Source organism: Chroicocephalus ridibundus, chromosome 9 (assembly GCF_963924245.1).
Source record: "Chroicocephalus ridibundus chromosome 9, bChrRid1.1, whole genome shotgun sequence".
Taxonomy (NCBI): Eukaryota; Metazoa; Chordata; class Aves; order Charadriiformes; family Laridae; genus Chroicocephalus; species Chroicocephalus ridibundus.
In genome coordinates this window covers 29,314,772-29,329,263 of record NC_086292.1, presented here as the reverse complement: position 1 = coordinate 29,329,263, position 14,492 = coordinate 29,314,772, and the positions used below count along the sequence as shown (strand labels likewise).

The 14,492-nt window shown below is 53.2% G+C and overlaps 1 protein-coding gene across 6 annotated transcripts in view; it reads right to left on the bottom strand.

The window, feature by feature from the left end:
• The window catches only part of LINGO1 (leucine rich repeat and Ig domain containing 1), a 166,663-nt gene that overhangs the window by 36,682 nt on the left and 115,489 nt on the right, over window positions 1–14,492 (bottom strand). The gene's annotated exons all lie outside the window — the stretch shown is intronic.

Here is a 14,492-nt window from a genome sequence, read left to right as displayed (position 1 = left end):
AAAGGGGCTTCCTGGGCTCCAGGGAGGGTGGGAGTGGGATGAAATGCGGCTTGTCCTCACTTCTGCAGAAACACTTCCAAAAGACTATTTCTTGGTATCCAAAATGTTTACATTTCTCCATTAAAAAGGTACATTTTTGGTGAATTTCTGGTGACAGAACCAAAAGACACATCAGGGCTACTGAGAGGTCTCAGGCCGGCTCAAGGTTTCCTCCTGGAGGCCCGGCTTTTGGACACCAAGTGCCCCAGCCTAATACTGTGCCAGCAGGCTAAGAATGGGCCAGGAGATGGATTTGGGGCTGCGAAATGTGTTTCTGTTTTTTTTAGTGCTTGTAGGAAAGAAGGAGAGAAGAGTGGGTTGGCAACCACACTCTCACTTGAGTCATGAAGCATCTAGAGATGTCTCATTATTATTTGCTGTCCATGGGGTGGGGACACTCAGAGATGATTTTGTAATATGGATGCATTATAAGTCAAATGCAATGAACACACAACCTTTGTGCGCGCGCACACACACACACGCAGAGTCCATGCCTCCTCTCCTGCACCGCCTGGGCTCACCTGCAACGTGCAGCCCTTGTGTGCTCCCACGCTCTCCCCTACCCGCAGCCCTGCTCCGAACGCACGTCCCCACATGCACCCATGCTCGGGCTCGTCTTCCTCACCTCCCTTCCCTGGCAATGTCAAGCAAGAGCTTCTTACACTCCCAACTGCTCTCAGGCTGACCCTGAAAGCTTCGCAGTGGCATGGCACTATCTGTCATCCCAAGGCAGAGGCACAAGCCTCCCGCACTGTGCCGCTGTCAGGTCCCTGCATGGCAGCAACGGTCAAAACCCGAGTCCCGCTGGCAGGCAGCGGGCTGACCGGCCCCACAATAGGAGCCTCCTGGTGACAGTGCAACAGAAGGACAGGGCACGGGGAGGGACGCACATCATGGCTGCGAATCTGGGAGCTGAGGCAGGACCCTGGGGACCTGTGCTCTTCATACACGGTAGGACAGTGGCAGCAGCTCAGTAGGTCCAGCTCATATCCACACTGGAAACTGATCAAATGGGGCCCAGGCAGAAATGCAGTGGGATCCTGGCCAAGGGACCCTATCCCAGGGGTTGCAGCCACAGTCAATGCAGCCTCAGAGCTCCTGGAGGGTTTCTGGTAGTGTGAGCGGGGCAGACAGGCTGCAGCTGATGGGCTGAGCAGTGCTGCTCTGAGTGGGGCTCCCCAGGCCCCAGCACCCTGGGCCCCAGCACACTGGCCCTGCTTCCACCCACATCCAACCATGGACCTCTGGTCCTCTCCTGTGGCTCTGTCCCCATCCCACAGAGCTCCTCAGGAAAAGGAGACTTGAGGCCGAGCGATGACAGAGCCCAGAGGGATCACTCTCAACCTATCCTCCCAGCTTCTACTTAGCACAAACCACATCATCTCCCAGGAGCTTCAGCATCAAACCCACAAGGGTTCCTCACTTAACCTGCCGTCGGTATTTAAGACAGATGCACAGCTCTGACTTCAAGACTGCAGTTTTGAAGCAGACTAAGCTTTGGTGCTGGTACAGGAGGAGCTCCCCAGCCTCCTGGGACAGCAGGAGAGGGATGATGGCCAGGGAACGGCAAGCAACAGGGCTACCTCAAAAGAGAGGCAAAACCTGTGCTTGCAAGAGGGCGGAGAGTGGGTGCCCACCAGCGCCGTGGCTGTGGGTGGACATGTGGGTGGTGCCAGCAGCAGAGGCTGGCGGAGCTGCCACCAGCTCCGGGGAAGAGGGGGCCATGCAAAGGCTCAGTGACGGTGGAGCTGCCGCTGACAGTGAGAGGCAGCTCCTGTCATTAGTGTGAGCCAGGCTCTGCCAACCCAAATACCGAGATTGCAGAAAACAAGACATGCGGTTGTGTGTCTTTGCCATCAATCAGCGGTGCACAGGGAGCGTGCTGCAGCTGCTCTGTCTGCAACAGAGGAGGGCTCACGGTTTCACTGAAATTACTCCATGGCAGTCATGGATAGCCCCACTGGGGTCTGGCCAGGGGAGGAGGATGGCTGTGCCCAGGCAGTGGGAATGTGCTCCGTCCTCCTGGCTGGTCAGGGAAATCTTCCCACTTCCCTCGCCACAGCTCGCCCGCTGTCCTCCCATGCCTGGCACTCGGGGAGGGACCCAGGAGAAACATCTAACATCTGTTACGTGAATCCTGGTGAGGTGCTTGTGTGGAGACTAATTCTTGCACTCCAGAATTACTCACAGAACACTAGAGAGCTATGCTTAGAGCAGGCAGGGTGTACCAGCACAGACCCGAGCCCTTCACCACAGGGCCACTGTCTGCAACTCAGCCCTAGCCAGCTGCAGCCCACAGGACAGCCTTGTCCCGGTGCCAGCAGAGCAAGTGGCTGAGCAGCAGCCACGGTGGCCACGGCTGCTTCCCCACATGTTGCAGCAACGGAGGGTGCATGGAGACCTTCCCCAGCACTGGGGCAGACACGGCGGTGTGACTTCAGGGTCCCACCCCTGATGAACACCAGCGGCTCAGCTCACAGTGGGAGAAGACACCCAAACCCCAACCTGCTGAGATGTCTCCTCCTGGGGAAACCAAGCTGAGAAGAGCAGGTGGTTTGCACACCCACCCTGGTTGGAGGCCACCATGGGAGGTGTACCTGTCACAGTATGCAGACCCCCGGGGCAGCACTACTACCCATCCGAAATAAGACTCGGCTATGGCTGAGCTCTGGTTTCTTCCCTCCGTGCCAAGCTGCCCTGCTTTGTGGTGAATGCAAAGTTTAAGCAGCCCCCGCATCTTCCCTTTTATCTCTCATTTCTATGCTGACATTTTGAAGGAAATTTGTTCTCCTCCTTGAAATACGGAAATCCCAAGTCCGAAGAGCACTCGGGCCCCAAAAGCCAAGAAGATAAACGTATTTGGACGTGTGATTTCACAGTCGCTACATTGATAGCTTTCAGAGGCTGGGCCCTGTCCATCAATTACCCGCAATGTGCATTCAGACGTGATATGGGAGAACAAAAACCAACTCATTAGAGGGGAAGAGAGGTGAGTGAACACCAAGACTAGTTAAACAGAGCAGCTCACATTTCAAGCAGTAAAGGGAGATTTCTTTCCTGTTGTCTCCCCCCACCCCAATACAAGACTACGGCTGGGAGACACACTATGGCCAGCACAAGCCCACCATTTCCCTGGCCAAAGGACAGGGCACAGCCACCCAAGCCAGGAGTACAGGGCGTTCAGCACACCCAGAAACTGCCAGCAGAGCTGACTTTTAGGCAAGAGATGCATCACAGAGCAGAATTTGCAGAAGAGGCTTTGAAGTGGAGACATTTAGAATGGGATTTTTAAAGATATTCAGGCCCCTCTCTTCCCTCTGGCCTGCAGGTGATTGGGAATGCTTTGCACATAAAGAATTATTTGTCTATCACGTTAGAATGTGAGATGACATATCCAGGACAGACTTTTGTATAAAAGCAAAATTTTAGCAGTCCCAGGAGAGACTGGGGCATGTGGTGGAAGCAGCAATGATTTCTGTTTAGCCCATGCAAGGATTTTTGTATGAATTCTCTGTCCCTAGGAAAGACAATTGTCATTGGCACCTCTGGTACCTCAGCCCAGTGCAGTCCTGGCTGGAGGCTGCCAAAAGCCGCCGTGGGCAACTGGGGTGGTCCCGTGGGGCTGCAGCTGGCTTGGGGGAATGGGGAGTTATTTCCAACACCGTGCAGATGGGAGCTGCCGACAGGGAGTGATGAAAATTGGCTCTGGTCCTCCAAACCACTTGCCTCTCCTTTGGCTTCTGAAAGATTTAAGCACTAACTTGACAAGTGGGATTAAACAACAATAACAATAATTGCCTCAACCTCATAACTTTTCCCTGGGCACGTGACGGGTGATGCAGGGCAGACCTCTCTGTGCAAAAGGGTCCCATGGGGTGTAGGCAGGGCTGCCTGGCACGGGGGCTCCCCAGGGCAGTGGGCAGGCTCCGACCTCATCCCCCCTCTGCCTTGCCACGCTGGGGCATCTTCCCATCTGTGCTTTGGCAACCCAAACCTGGGGCCAGCGTGGCCCTCCAGTCCTTCCTCCTCTTCACCAGGTCTCTCCTCCTGCCCTGCTGCCTCATCTCTCCCTCTTTCTCCTCTTCCACAGTGTTTTTTCAGGGTGTTCTTTCCTTTTTAGTGTGCTAATCCCTCTCCTGAGTACAAACTGCTGCAGTCTTCAGAGGGGCAGGGAAATATTTCTGTTCTGAATACTCCACAGATCCTCCTCTGCATGGAAACGGACACTATCATTATTGGTGTGTCTCTCTGTCTTTTTAACATTCTCAGCTAAGGAAACACTCTTTCTCCTATTAACCGTGAGCCTTTGCTATCGCAGAAATGAGGGGGAAGAGGTGTAAAACAGCCAGACTCCCGCTGCGAAGCTCTCATTCATGCAGCCCAACAGGGAGTTTCTGTTGCTTTCAAGGTGGATTTCCACGCTGGGAGGTGTGTGACATGCCCAGAGGCCCCATGAGAGGGTGACAGTATGGACAGAGGCAATGCATGTGTCCCGAATGCTGTGGCAGGGCAGGGTTGCTCAGCTCCAGAAGCAGGTAGTCTCCACAGCCCCGCTGTGCTCCCAGCTCCTTGGTGGGAGACTTGGATGCTGGGAGCTTCTTGTAGACCCCCAGACACCCAGGGGTGTCCTGGCTGAGTGGCACTCAGCGTTCAGCCATTTTGATAGCTGGTTCCCCACCACTGAGTCCTGCTGGAGGTGATACTAGGTGAGGGGACACAGCACTGGCCTTCCAGATAAACAGGAAGACAATCTCTCTCTCTCCCTCTCTCTCTCTATATATATATATATATTTATCTATCTATAGGTAGAGCTGAGCCACCCACATTAGGGCCAAAACGAGCCTGCAGGAGACCTCCCTCACACCAGCAGCCCCATAGAGTGGGGGCAAAGGCTGCCCTGCTTTAACAACCATGGCACCAACCAGATTAAAACTAATTCATGAGCAAATGGATTAATCGGTTGAGGAGGAATTTAAATGAAGCAATCACACACATCCAGGCCCAAAAGCCCCAAGGTCAGGCAGTGCCTTATGGTTTTGCCCATTCTGAACCTGCCTGGATTACCCTCAGCCAGCACAGGGATGGATTTAGTTGGCAAACAGCCGAATCCCCCCGGGCAGGGACCATTTTGCAGCCATGGCAGTGCCTGCAGACAAGCATGCGTGCAGCTTTGCAGGTGGCTGGTTTAAAGTATTGAGCTTCTCAGGTACCGGATCATATTACTCTGGAAATGGAGGATCAAATTATTCCATTGTTCCCCAGGGAGGGGATTAAATTACCCTGGAAATAGAGGATTAAATTACTCACCAAGGGAGAGGATTGAATTACTTTGTGAGTTGTGGGATTAAAACAGTCTGCAGGTGGCAAACTCAAAATAGACCTTCACACAGAAGGCAGGATTAAATTATTCTATGGATGACCAGAAAAAAAAAAATCAAACCACCGTACTCTGGAGGAAGCCATATTAAATTATTTCTGGAGATTAAATTGCTCCACAGGCTTGTTGGATCCCAGTGCTCTGGAGCAGACCATCTGCTTGGTAGGGTGTGCAGATACCCAAGCATAAACAGCCATATGACGGTGTCCCACTGCTGGTACCCAAGCGCCTCTTGTCACCGCAGTACCCAGCACCTGACAGTTTTGACTATATTTATTCGCACGTCAAGGCTGTGATGTGGAGCTGGGCTCTGATCCCCTGCAGCGTCAGGAAAACCCAGGGAGGGATGGGGGATCCCAGGTCACCTAGGGAACGGTAGCCAGGGAATTGAGCCAAGTCTTAATTCAGTTTCTTTAGGGGGGGATTTATCTTATTTTCATTTTTGCATTGGTGCCTGTGCCACTGATGAGTCTCTCATGGCATCACTATGTCTATGGGGCAGCAGATCAAAGCCCTTCCTGCCACCAACCAAGATGAGCTCTCCTCCCCAAATTCCTTGCTTCCTCACTATTTTCCCTGAATCACCACCCAGCTCATCACCTCCTTCCCCTCTCTCACTTGGCCCTGGGCCCTGGCCCCAGCCCTCCACCGTGGCAGCTCCCATGGGAGCCGGCCAGCGGTGGCTGTACCGTGCCTGTGCCACCAGCGGTCAGCCCTAACTCACGCTGCTGCGTCCCTCTCCCTGGTGCCTGTCACTGCCTGTTCCTGGTGACACTGACAAATTGGCAGTTGAAACTTGTATTGGTATTTTTTATGCTGATTTCTTTCTGAGGCTCCACTGCTGAGATTTCAAGAGAGAGAAAGAGAATGAGCGTTTCAGGATAATCTTAAAAGCTGAAAAATTATTACATGTCAAACACCGAATAGGGAGTTTAAAAGGCTCCCAGGTGGGCTGCAGAATTAAATGTTTGGAGGCTTTTTTTCCCCTGGTGAGGTAAGAAACGGCAATATCACCATAGAAACTGCAGGGCAAATTCTGGGCGGCAGCTCAGCGCGTCAGTGAAAACCGGGACCACGCAGAGGGGCTGGGGTGGCCCTGGCTCCCGCGCATCCCAGCCCCGCAGCCAAGGTGGCTTGGGAGCCAGCAGGTCTGCAGGCATGAGAAACAACATGGTCAAAAGCTCCTCGAGACTCACGGGATCTGGGCTGTGCTCCTGGTGAAGGACCCTCCCAACCACCTCAGCTCCTCCTGGTTTCTCCTTGTGCCTTCTCTGGCCCATTGCACAGTGCTGGGAACTCCCTGCATCCATTCGTCTGGCTGCACTGGTGATTCCAGGGATGAGGGCATCAAGCAACAGAGAGGCAGCCCGGATCTAATACTGATGACTCAAAGAAAGGCTCCAAGGTTCCCCGAGCCACCAGGCAAGAGTGCCAAAAGAGCTCAGCAGTGTGGGCTTGGGTCCCTTGTGCAGGTGGGCTGCACGGTTCCCATGCTACACAGGGGACGTTATCAGCAATGCCCCCCGACCCCGGCTGCACGGAGGATTATCTGCCTCCTGCCTGTCACTATTTACATGTTGACTTTCTGACAGCTGCTGGGAACGGGGGAAATCAGCACAAGCAACCAGGGGTTAATTGAGTATTAGTTAACTCCTGGTGCTCTCATCTGGCCTGCCAGGGTTAGAGTAATTAGCACAACCTGAGCTTGCTCATTAGCCGACTTTGCAGTGCAAGTCACAGGTAGCAGGGGGGGTTAAACTGGCTTGATTACTTCTCTTCTCCATTAGTACCAGCGACTCTAAGAAAGGATTTGTGGGAGGGAAACTGGTTTCTCTCCAGATGGAGCAGGATATGCCTTTGCTCTGTGGGAACAGGGCGGACGGCTGGGCTGATCCCACAGGAAGGGATGGGGAGAGCAGAGCTTTGCTCATGGCACAGGTGAGGAGGGCTTGAAGTCAGCACCTGCTCCAGGGCTGAAATCTGCCGTGATCACTAACAGAGCTTCTGTTTAGTTGCAAATGATTATTATGAAGGGAAATATTTTGCATTTACGAAGGGCTGTCATTTTGCAGGGGCTCCAATTCAATTTGTGAGCTGCACCCAGCAAGCTTGTGCGCTGACAACAACACGCTCCATTGCTCTGACCATGGCAGTCAACCAGGTGGGGGAGTCACAGCCGGGGCCCAGCCTGGCATCCAGCTGCTCAGGCCTAGGACTTGGTGGACACCTGGTAAGGAGGGTGGCCCAGTGCTGAGGCCCAGTGCTCTACAGCTGATAGCCACCGTCATTGCCCTTCTTCTCCCACCCAGCTCCTTTTCCCCCATAACACATGGCTCACAGGCTCCCCGGGAAGGTGGGTGCCAACTCCAGCTCCTCCTCTGCCTGCCTTGGAGCCAGATTTCCCATCTGCTGGGAGATAACCCTAAACACTGTGTCCTGTAGGGCACTCAAAGCCATGCTGGAAATCCTAAACGCACTAGATCAACCACTTGGCCCCAGCAGCTGTACCCCAGGCCCCATACCGGTCACGCGTGCTCTCCTGCCCTGTGGTTGTAGACCATGGCAGGGGTTCGCTGACCCCAGGAGGAACTGCCTGTAAATGCAGCCACAAGCTGCATGCGTGGAGTGCACGCACAAGGGCACGTGGCACAGCCAGGAGCCTGCAAGGCCGGTTGCAAACCTAAATGCTGTCCGGCAGAAGCAGGGAGTGATTAAAGCCCCCCTTGCTGGCAACCAGGCTGGCCAAGCCATGCACGATGGATGCTGCTGTCGAAAGCCAGCGGGAAAGGCTCCCCTTGGCATGAGATTTATAGCAAGACTGTAGATCAATTACCAGCAGCCTCCGACCTTGAAAGCTGTGGCGCAGAGGGCTGCAGAGCATCTCGCTCCTTTTTCCAGCAGGAGGTGCCCGTGGGGGGAGGCCTGGTGATGAGCCGCAGGCAGGGGGGGCTGTCAACAGGAGTCCCATAGTCCCCAGGGGGGATACACATGTGCACATGGGGGTTTGCTCACACGCAAACCCCCCACACACTCTTTTCTCCCACTGGTACTCCCTGTAACCCGTTTTCCCCTTCCCTCTTGCACCCAAGGGCCAGAGCCCCAGGCAGGGCCAGGAATCCGGCTCTCAAACCTGCTGCAAAGCGTCTGACTGAAGGACGCGACACACAGGGAGCTGGGGAAGTGGGCAGAGAGGCACTTTGTGCCTCTGGGCACAAAAAGAAAAAAAAAAAAAGTGGGCATTTTGTCTTTCCCTAGACTTGACACTCCAAGGAAACATAATTTTTGGAAGGTGGTGAGTGTCCTGAAGTCCAGGGATTTGATTTTGCAAAGCCTCACCCCAGGGTCAAACAGTATAATTTGCTTGAGAAAGCAAGCAAGCACTAGCCCTGGTGCCTGGAGCTGCTGGCAACAGGCAACTCCTCCTTCCAGGAACATGGTGATAGCACACAGACACAGGGGCATCTTGTTGCATGAATGGTAGGAATGACCTCCTTCCTCCCAGCACATGGCCCAAAGGAGGGGACACTGGCACCCCACTTTCCTGCTTGGGCGCTCCCCCCTCTAAACCACTGGGGCCTCAGCTCACAGGGCATTTTTTTTTTATCATGGTCAAACAAAGTGGAAAATGAATTCCTTTAGATAGCAAATGAGTTTAATAGAAATGGTGATGGAGTGACACTGTGCCGGGAATGTTAATCTGGTACCTGATGTGGCCAGACTCTCAAGCAGTGCAGTGCAGGAGGAGGAAGGTTGTACTTAAGAACGGAGAAGTCAGGTCTGTGACAGATGGTGTCCCCTGGCTGCTGGTCCCACATCAGCAGGCCCTAGGGGACACTGAGCAGGATGGGACCCACCTCTCCTGCCACAACCCTAGCTTTCAGGGCTGAGTGTAGAGCAACTGGGGTAAGGTGCTGGATGACAGGGACCAGCTATCAAGGGACCAGCACTTCACCATCCTGGTGACACAATGGAAATGCAATCAGGCCTGCAGACTGCCAAGCATGCACAGCACCTCACATACACCTCTGAACCCTGCACCAGTGTGGTGGTGGGGCAAGGTGGGACACAGCTTGCTACCAGGAAGAATTATCTTATCATATCATATAGTCATGCAGAAAGAAGTAGGTCAGACAGACAACCATGCGGGAGATAAGCCTCTGTTTCTCCACCAAGACCCAATATGCTAAGACAAATGATGACAGTGAAGAGTTTTTGTCCTTGACTGTAATGGGTGAATTTTGTACAGTGAAGCCCAGAAGAGAAGCGAGCCCCAGTGCAGCAGGAGGGACACTGGGCAGGCTGGGAACTGGCTCTGGCAGATCCTCTGCTTCCAAAGCCTGGGGCTCGCATGTCACCAGGGACAGGACTCGTGTGCAAACTGGGAAAACCCGCCATGTGGAGCGCAGCAGCTCTGCCAGCACACAGACAGCTCTGGAGACCGTCCAGATCCACCCCAGGGCAGCCGAGATTTCAATCTAGGTCTTTATAAACAGAACTACACAAAAACAAGATGTGAATGTCTCTGCTTCTACTGCTCACTGAGGCTTGCCCTCAGGTCACCCCTCCGAGCACAGAGCCCCAGGGCTGCGGTGTTGGCCACTGTATTACATTGCCCTTGGATTCCCCTTTTGGGGGAGCAGGTCTGTCCAGCTAGCGGCCTGGGGCCAGATCCAGCCTGCACTGCTCCTGACCTCTCAAAGTGATTTTTTCACCATCACAGGGTTTATCTGCTGGCTCCGGTTGACTGGTAGCTGGATGTCGGGGCTGGTGTCAGTAGGGCTTGCTCCCATATGGCAGCTGCTCCCTTTATGTTTACAACCCTGAGCAGCAAATCCAGCTTTTACTCAGAGCTGCTGGCCTGTTCCAGCAAGATGAGAGAGAAACTCAAGTCACAGAGTGGGGACTCAAGGGGCTGGGGGCAAGCAGGGCAGATGGCAGGGTATTTGAACAAGCAGAGAATGGGGCACAAGAGCCATGGGAGCAACTTGCTGAACCTGCAGCCATCCTCCTCTCTTAGGCGGACATTGTTACTATTGCAAACCTGCACCTGAGCACAGCTTCAAGTTGGTTTTCCAACCCTTCACCTCCATCCCGAGTTTGGCACTGGCAGGTTACCTCGACCCTCTGCTTCTCCTGCAATAGCCCTGCCTCACTTCATCCCTGGTCCCAGCCCAGGAGTGAGGACATAGAGGGGGACACCAGGGAGTGCTCCCCCTTCCCTACAGCTTTGCTAGTCCCAAGGTGACACATGTCTCAGTTCGATAAAGTCTTTCAAAGGTGGGCTGGCATTTTTCTGCACACATTTTTTACTCATCCTTTTCATCTGGGTAATTTATTCCCTCTTCCCCAACACAGTTTTAATTGAGTTCACAGTGGGATCCCAGCACTGGAGCAAAGAACCAAACACCATCATTTTCCCCAGGCAGGGACCCCACAGAGAGCTACCAGGCAAATGCTGCACCTGGCCAAATCCTGGCCCCTTGCACCCCATCATGCATCTCCTGCCCACCTCAGCAGCCTCCAAGGCAGGGTGGGAGCCACTCGAGCAGCCTGGGGAACACAGTTCAGGATGAGCTGGGGCAGGTGGCAGGTAGACCCTGGTGAACTCCGGTTCCCCCACAGCTTCTGCCACGCTATGTGGTATCAGGTCAAGCATAATTACACTTGCATTGCCTCTCCCCCACAGCATCCCATTTCCAAGCAGCTCTCCATACGCTGCCTGGCGTGTCAGGGTCTGGTTTCACCCCACACCGCTCATCCTTTATCAGCTGCCTGCTCAGTCCTGCACTGCCAACCTTGCAAGCCCACCCTCTGCTTCAGCAGTGCCCTCCCCAGGGACCAGGAGGCTGCAGCAGGATGCTCTCATGCACCAAGGCACCGAGGAGCAGGAGCCGCTGCTGCTCCCACTGCTGCTTTCCTCTCCACTCATAGTCACCAGGAAAAGCCCACGCTTCTACTGCCAGAGCACATTTGATTCTTCTGCTAACCTGACCTTATTTAGTTCATTATAAGCCCCCAGGACATTGCAACTGTAACTTAAAAGGAAAAAGAAAAAAAAAAAAAGCCTAACAAAAACACAAACCTTTTCTCTGATCAATAGTGCATGCAACTGGAAAAGGTATAATTCAATTTGTCAGCAGACAGTTATTAGTTACTGTGATGGAGCCCTTCCTCCCAGCCCCGTTTCCCTTGCCAGTCCCAACACTACTGTCCCTGGGGCAGGGGAGCAGCCCGCGGTGTGACACCGAGCCAGGGAAGGGCTGAGACCTCGCAGCCACACATGAGCTAATGGAACTACTGCCTGAAAGCAGTGGCAGGACTTCACCATGCCTGGGGAGAGGGCCAAGGAGAGACAGAGGTTTCCACATTAAAAGCAGTGGTGACATCTACCTTGTCCTTCTATTGTCTTCGCAAACTCCCCTCCGGGGGCACACACAGTGTTTAGGGGTTGCCACATCTGCATCATCTCCTTGAAACACCAGTGCCACTGCTATTCTCAAGCACGCCAGTCTTTCCTTGCTGTGCACAGTCCCCTCGCTGCCCCCCTCTGGGATGCTGGTAAAGCCACATCCATCCTCAGCAAGGACCCACCAGGGGACTGTCCCTGGGCTCATGTCACTAAAGCTCCCCTCTTACTTTCTTGGGAGGAGAGAAAGGGAGAAAGGCCTTCCTTTCTAGGGAAGGCTGGGGCAGGGCACAGCTGGAACAGGGGAGAGAACTGGTGTCCCCCAAATAGTTCTGCTGTGGATCAGCTCACAGCCAGGGAGAGACCAGCAGGAAGGGAAAGACAACGGGGCATGCACTGCCTCAGAGAAAATCAATTGACATATGAAACTAAGGGCTGAGAGGCTTTGGGGAGCCTTACGATATCCCTTCCATTGCTCTCCATTGGCAGCCTAGCCTGAAGTTACCTCCTGCTGCTGCTGATGTGGAGGGGAGAGATGCACAGCAATGGGTAGCCATGAATACCAAATGGCTTCTGCATGTGCTGGTCCTCCTTGACCATCCCTTGGCATGGTGTTTCCTGGACCACCTATTTGTCCAGTCCCAAGATCCCACTAGGGAGCAGAGAGCGCCCATCAGGCCACACCGTGCCACTGAAACTCCCATGAAAGAGGCACTTACAGCAATACAGCTGCTCAGCTCCCTCTCCACTCTCCTCCCCCAACTTCTTCACCAGGGAAGCCTCCAGATACACATCCAGAGATGTCTCTTTCCATTTGTTGATGTCGACAGGCATATCACACACATTCATTATTTAATCTACCTTTGAATTGGGCTAAATAGTTCTAACGATAATTACAGAGCATTTGTATTTATAGAAAACCGTCATGCACAATCTGCATCCACACGGATAATGCTGCTGTGATCTATAAGTATGGTAGGGGATGGTGTGGGAAGGCAGACAATGCTCCTAGTCACCATGAAATACAAAACACATGGATGGCCAAATCATGCGGGGAGCTATTACAGCTCTTCTCATTTTGATCATGCCGCAAACAGAGAGCTGACGTGCAGCCGAGCAGCCACACAACATCATCAAGGACAAGGACAGGGGCCAGGAGCAGACCTGCTGGCAGGGCAGAGAGGCTGGATAAGGGAAGAGCAGTAGCAGAGCAGCCCCAGAGAAGCAGGACAAGGAGAGGATCAAGAGGAGCAGGAGCAGAGGGGAACGGGATGCTTCTGTGCTGCCTGGCATAAAGGCTTAGAGCCCCAGAGGGGGAGAAGAGCAAGAGACAGGGAGCTGCAGGGACAAGGAAAAAGGAAGGGAGGATTCGCTGTTCCTCTTCACACAGCAATAAAAGTTTTACAGCAGCATAGCCAGCTCTTATGATTTTATTTCCAGTATTACAGAGGTAGAGCTTCTCAAAGCCCCAGCCCCTGGAGTCAAGTTAAGATGCAGGAAGCTTGTCTTTCATTAGAAACAAAGGGGAGAGGAGAGGGGGCAACCCTCCCATCTGCACAGAAATGCTGGAGAATGTGAAAACACTGGGCTCTGACTCCAGCAGCAAATAAAAGGAAGCCAATATCTTAATATTTACTTGTTTCTTATAATGACCTTATGCCTCTGGAGTGGAGATGTGCAGAGAACAGAGTTGATCAGCCCTGTGGTTTGGGAGGACTCGCAGGGGGCAGCTTAAGCACTACATTAGTGAGATTCTCTGTGAATATCCATGTAGTCCCTCATGGCTCCCCCTCCCCCCAGTCTTTCAGCATGTCTCAGACTTTCCTTCCTCACCTTCTGTCCCTGCACGGAGCCTCAGATCAAGTGCAATGCAGAGACACTCCAAGTGAGCCGTTTCTCAGGCAGGCTCACACTCAAAAAGGGCAGGACTGTATGGGATGCTGCTCAGGGCTGCGCAGCACGGGATTGTTACATTGCCTATCCCCTCACATGCACACACACAAATTATGAGTACTTATATTGCATTAGTGCCTGGAAATTTCATTCCAGTCATATCCCATTCACGGAGATACTGCACAGATACAGAACAAGAAGAATTCTTTTTTTTTTTTCCTAGAGAGAAAAGCTGTGTTTCTCTGCATATTGGTTTAAAGCAAACACAGCCAGAGGCTGTCCACGCTTGAGTAATGGCCCATGAGCCATTGAACAGGGGAGAGATGTCAGCACAGTGCCCGTGTTCATTTGCTTTGAGATCTCCTTGTGCTGCTCCAGTAATGGATCTACCCAATCCAGCTCTGCAGGGACCACCCTCTGCAGGAGTAAGAGTCCAGTCCAGGCCCTGTGTTTCTTCAGTTTAAGGCTTTATGTCTCATGTTTCCCATTGCTAATTTACAAGCAAATATTTAGCCATCTGGCAGCCCCATCCACTGGGCAGCAAAGCGAACTGTTTGGCTTCACGGCCGAAAGGGCGAAGCCAACATTAAACTTCTCTCCCTGAACACCGGACACCCCCTTCTGACACAGCATGGCATTCACCATTTGGCAAGCTGCTCCTCTGCCATCTGCATGGAGAACTCTCCAAAGGGCACAGAGGCTGCTAAATATAGCAGAGAAGCTTAGCAAACATTTGCAGTCAGGCTGAGAAGACTTCTCTCAAAGTTACATCTTCCC